This window comes from Alexandromys fortis, unplaced genomic scaffold (genome assembly GCF_014885135.2).
Source record: "Alexandromys fortis isolate MF-2015 unplaced genomic scaffold, M_Fortis_MF-2015_v1.1 scaffold_144, whole genome shotgun sequence".
Lineage (NCBI taxonomy): Eukaryota > Metazoa > Chordata > Mammalia > Rodentia > Cricetidae > Alexandromys > Alexandromys fortis.
In genome coordinates this window covers 4,476,780-4,482,657 of record NW_026068021.1, presented here as the reverse complement: position 1 = coordinate 4,482,657, position 5,878 = coordinate 4,476,780, and the positions used below count along the sequence as shown (strand labels likewise).

Genomic DNA, 5,878 nt, shown 5'->3' with positions numbered 1-5,878 from the left:
GCCTGTGGGTTTCATACCTAGTCTAGGCTAGGTTCAGGTATTTTCTAAAAGGGGGGAACATCAGTACCCACAAAAGAGCAGCTTCCCTGATAGTCTCTTTTGTCAACCTCTTCTCTTTCAGAACAGACTTCTCTGAACTTCCAACAGGAACCTCAAGAAGAGGGTGACAACAGATGAACACCCGACACATGCTCAGCTGCTGTGTCACACACCGAGGTGCCTGACATTTGCCTCCAAGCTCCCTCATGTTCCTGCTCTGAGGCCCTTCCTGTTTGGGCAAGTCAACCCATCACAGCTTGTCCAGCACTGGGGTACCGGCTCACAATGTCCTTGTTCACAGTTGATTTGCAATGGAAAAGTACATGCATCTTGGAAATCATAGACAAAGCTGCTGGTGTCTGTGTGCCTTAGAAAATGATGTTGAGGCTAGCCGCCATGCCCTGCTCGGAAGACGCCTGCTCGGTCAGCAAGCAGGCTCGGGCCCAGGATGGCTCTTCTCTGCGCTTCGTGCGCCTCTCGGAGCACGCCAAGGCTCCCACCCGCAGGTCCGCGGGCGCTGCGGGCTACGACCTGTACAGTGCCTATGATTATACAGTAGCACCCATGGAGAAAGCCGTAGTGAAAACAGACATTCGGATCGCTGTTCCTTCTGGGTGCTATTGAAGAGTAGCTCCACGGTCTGGCTTGGCAGTGAAGTACTTCATAGACGTAGGAGCCGGTGTCAGAGACGAGGATTATAGAGGAAATGTTGGTGGTGTCGTGCCGTTTAACTTTGGAAAAGAGAAGTTTGAAGTAAAAAAAAAAAAGGCGATCGGATTGCACAGCTCATTTGTGAACGGATTTTTTATCCAGACTTAGAAGAAGTTCAAACACTGTATAACAATGAAAGGGGCTCAGGAGGTTTCAGCTCCACTGGAAAGAACTGAAAATTTGCTAAAGTGTTTTGCTGTGTCAGCGCTCTAAAGAGGAGCTTCAGTTCTGGTAGCATGCTGTGTCCTAGGATGCAGGAAAGGGGACCTGTTAGGTCACATGGGAATGTCTCTCTTCTGCGTCTGGTTGCCTGTGAGGGTGGCACTGAGAGGCAGGCTTGATGAGACCAAGTATGCAATTGTTTTTTCTTTATTGTATTATTTAAATTCTAGTCCTCGAGCCACTGGTTTTGCTCTAATTGCTTTATCGATTGTAAGTTTTTTGTCTGTTTGCTTGTTTTTGAATTCAATAAAGTTGAAGTCTTTAGCAGAAAAAAAAAGAAAGTGATGTTGGTAGTAGGATGAGTACTAACTAAAGTGTCAGAAAGAGAAGGCGGTAGTGAAAGGAGCAAATATGCTCAATGCTACACGCTTATTGCTTGTAGCACCCGGGTCAAGTGCGGTGCTCCAAATGAGCTTTGTCTGCAGTGCCTCCCTCCCACTCCAGGGCAAGTGACACCTGACAGCTGCACCAACTGTCTCCAGGTTAGAGTTCTTCACCTTGGGGTCATCTGCGAGCTCCTTTCACAGGAGAACCTCCAGAGGCGATGCTGTGTCTACTTCTTGCCCAGGAGACTGGCCTGACCCTTGGCTAATTTCATTCAAAGTTTAAAGCAAAGGTCCCCCAGTGCCACTTGTAATAGAAACCATTCTTCCCCGTGTTGATTAAAAGACACTGGGATTAAGGATGCTCAGTGTGGTGGCTGGAGAGATGGCTCAGAGGAAGAGAGCACTGGCTGCTCTTCCAGAGGTCCTGAGTTCAATTCCCAGCAACCACATGGTGCCTCACAACCATCTGTAATAAGATCTGACGCCCTCTTCTGTACTGCAGGATACATGAAGGAAGAAACCTACATACATAATAAATAAAATACTTTTTTTTTATAAAAAAGGATGCTTAGTGTGAGGTTGCTACCAAATTCCACTGATAATATAAAATATATTGTTACAGGTACTGGGTAAACTTTTAAAACACATATAAAATTCCATAGGCATTGCTGTAGTCTTATTGTTCCCTACCAAGACCTATGCTGAGACTGAATCTCTATCATGAATAAGAGAAATGCTTAATCCATTTATGGCTATGTTGAGAACAACCTGTGGGTCGCAACCCCTTTAAGGGTCAAATGACCCTTTCTCAGGAGTTACCTAAAACCCTTGAAAACATCAGATATTTACATCACAACTAATAACAGTGTCAAAATTACAGTTATGAAGTATCAATGAAATTAATTTTGTTGTTGGGAGTCACCATAACATGGGAAACTGTATTGCAGGGTCACAGCATTAGGAAGGCTGAGAACTACTGACTTATGGTACTTGGAGGTAACTAAGGATAATGAGGTTGCGAAGGTGGGGGTCCTCATCTGTTAGGACTGTGCCTGTATAAGAAGAAGAGAGAATACCAGGTTGGCACCCTATCCATCAGTACTGCACTTAGGGAGCTGCAGGAGCTGACTTAGACTCTCATTAGTAAGTGTAAACAAACAACTAGACACCTGAAAAGATTTCAATTAAGAGAATAAATTGATTTCCTGATGTGGTGAGCATCTGTGGAGGAAATCAAGAGAGAGTCTGATAAGGAAGAGGAGAGAGGGAACGGGGCGGGAGGGTTAGGGGGAATCTAATTAGTGAGGCAAAGACCATCTACTGGATACTTCCAGAACACAGGGAAGAACACAAGGTAATGGTTACATCTGAGAAGGTGACATTGCAAGGGAAGACGTGAGTGTTGAGTAACCTGTGGACCAAGGGTCTGGGTGGGGGTGAAAGGTGGAGGTAGTGTGGCCGAAGAAGTCACAGGCTGATCAAGAACAGCAGGAACTGTATCACACCCAAGAAAAGCCCCAGCATAGCCCATGTAATCGATGGGGCTGAGGCTGAGACCCAGGGACAGTGAGCAGCAGTGACAGTGTGTGAAGGAGCTGGCTCTGGCCTACAGATGTGCCAGAGTTCTCTGTGTCATCCAACATGCCTTAGCGGTGGGTGACCACTGGGGGAAGGAGAGTCATTTTTTCTTTGGCGTGTAGCCACTAGTAGGTTGTCCTTGTTCAAATAGCTAGCCCCACAGCCACAAACACATGGGTAGCACTAACTGGGCTCAGTAAAATGTATGCTTTAAAAAGCAAAAGCCCAGGATATGGATTGAGAGAGTGATGTGTTGGGGAGGTCTGGGTTGGTTCCTAAAAGCTACCTAGGGATGGAAGAGCTCACATCTTCCGCAACTCCAACTCCATGATCCTACACTGTTCTCTGCCCTCCCAGGTTGCTGCATGTATGTGCGTATGCAAGCATGCACTCAAGCACACATGCACACATGCACAGAAGGGAAATTGAAGGCAATAAGGTAACCCCTCCACCCCAGGGTGAAGACTGGCCTAACCCTTAAAAGACCCCTAATGAGCCTAAACTAGGATCTATGAAAAGACTTCACTGAGAGTTCTGTGTCACTCTGTCTAATTTTTTCCAAACGTCTTTGATTCCCAAGAGCCCCCACCCATGGCACCAATGAGGACTCTAAGGTTTTAGATTTGGACCAAGGCTAGCCCACACAAGAGCGAGCTCATCTGTACTTCCTGTGGAGCACCCATAGTCACTTTCCAGCCAAATACAATCAGAGCAGCAGGGTTGACCCAGACTGTCCCAGGGATTGGGAACAGAGCTAGGGAGGAGGGGAACAAAGCAAGTTAATGCAGGGTGTGTGTGTGTGTGTGTGTGTGTGTGTGTGTGTGTGACACACACTCGTGTGCAACAGGCTGAAAAAAGCCACCCTGATGCCTCACTACACCCTAACACCATGCTAATGGGGAGGGGACTATTTAATGAAAATGTCATACTGTATTTTCTGAAACTCCTCCAAAATATCTAGCGCACAATTCCTGGACATCCTAGGGATATGGCAGTAAGGACTTCCTTTAGCCCTTTACAAAACTGTACCAAGAAACACCATTCCCCCAAAGCCAAAATAAATAACCATTAATGCAGTAAAATTATTACACCAGACAGATGTAAGTAAACTTGAAATGTTTATTCTAACCACACATACCCAAGCTTACAGTAAAAATGATTAAAATGTGTAGTTTATATCCAAGTGATCTATATAAAAGCCTATTGAAATTATGTATTTTTGCACAATTTTATATATATGTAAAATACATTCTTCTAAAGTGATCACTTGAAGAATTTTACTAAATATAATCATCACTGCCACAGTGAAGTTACAGGCCATTTCCTACGCCCCCGAAAATTTCTCTATTCTTCACAGAAAGTCCTCTGGCTTACCCTAGATCACGGCTGTACTGAGCTTAGAACAGGAGAAGATAGGAGCCAAAATCCCCAGCTGTGGGTCTCTGCATTAGAACATGGTGTGACAAAGCAAGGCTTTCCTAAAACGGGGCAGGAACATCTCTGGTGTCCCACTCTCACTGTGGTTCCGCTGAGGAGCATCAGAGGCCTGTGCTTATGGGCTTAGGAAGCTGGCAGCTCAGGAATGCCAGGCTCCACAGAGGATCTGGCCTGGCTGCTGCTGCCCAGAGGTAAAGAGGAAGGACACTGGGGCATGCTGAATAGTGTCTATGTCAGGTTTGTGTGTGCCACCATGGCCCACAAAGGTCATGAGCAGAGGACAGTGGTGCCAAGAGAGGCAGCCCTTCTTCTAGCAAAATCTTCAAAAAGGAAGGGAATGGGGATGGGGGAAATAAAGGAGAAAGAAGAGGAGGGAAATGGGGGAGATGTCTTCTATGTATGCAGCACCATGCAGTCACAGTTTCAGCCACTGGAGATGTCCTCATGTCCTCACTGGAGCCCTGGGTCTGTCTAGATCACATGAGATCTTCTCCTTGGAGAGAAAGAGATCAGAAGGGTCCAAAGAGATAGAAGTCCATGCTGTCTGTATTTGCGCTTAGCCTGGTGCACCTGCAATGAGCAGAAGAGCTGGGATGTGCAGTGCATGCTCCACAAAACACTGCCTGCTCCTGCTTCCTGGTCCTCACCAGTTGCTCCATCTGAGCATTGAACTGCGCACATGCCCTGGATCTCATTCGCCCTGTCTTTGACTCAATGCTCTGCCTGTGTTTCCCACCCTTCTGACTCTATTTCCTTTATTTGCTTTGCTCCTGCTTGTTTACCTTTTAACTACATGCTATTTGTCTAGTTTACAGGATGAGGATTAGGTGTATTACAGGAGTGGTATATAATAAGTGTAACACACTCATCCTCTGGCATATCATTGTCTTTGACTGTTCAAATAATCTCAGCTCCAAACCTCTCCCTGTCCCACAGAAGACTGCTGTTCTAACTGACCCTTGGGTGCCTAGCCCCAGTGTATACATTTACAGCACAACCCCTACCCCAACGGCTCAGAGGACATTGCCAAAGAAAGGGTGGGAGGATTACTTCTGCTCTGTCTTCTAATTATGATAGTGGAGCTACCGATGAAGTCTCAACAACATGGTCACCTAAACAAGACCTATATGATGGCAATACCAGTTGACATGCCAATATGCATTGGGATATCTCACAAGGCTCCATCCCTAGATAGAGAACTACAACCATTAAGGGCCGCTAAAAAAGGGAAGAAAGAGGGAAAGTCATTCTGTTCAGGGACGAGCCCCTCATATGTTCTATAGAACTAAGTGACTCAGTAGTTGATCCTAAAAGCATATCCATATAAGCAACACTAGGCAGGCTCTGGTGCTATGAAAGTTAATACTAGTAAGTCTTCATATTGCTAGCTTGTTAATCACAGTTTAGTTTTGAAGTCCCCAACAAGGAACCTAAGATGGGTAAAAGGAAAAGGTATTTTCCCTCCTCTATTTACTACTTTTCTTGTAAAACTCTTGAGAACTCTCCTTTTTATACAAGTTCTCTGCTCTTCAAAAATGTCTTCTATTAGAGCACCATAAAACTGT

The 5,878-nt window shown here is 45.6% G+C and overlaps 1 pseudogene; it reads left to right on the top strand.

The window, feature by feature from the left end:
- Positions 1 to 435: 435 nt before the first annotated feature.
- Positions 436 to 926, top strand: LOC126514371 (deoxyuridine 5'-triphosphate nucleotidohydrolase-like; annotated as a pseudogene).
- The last annotated feature ends 4,952 nt before the right edge of the window (positions 927 to 5,878 follow it).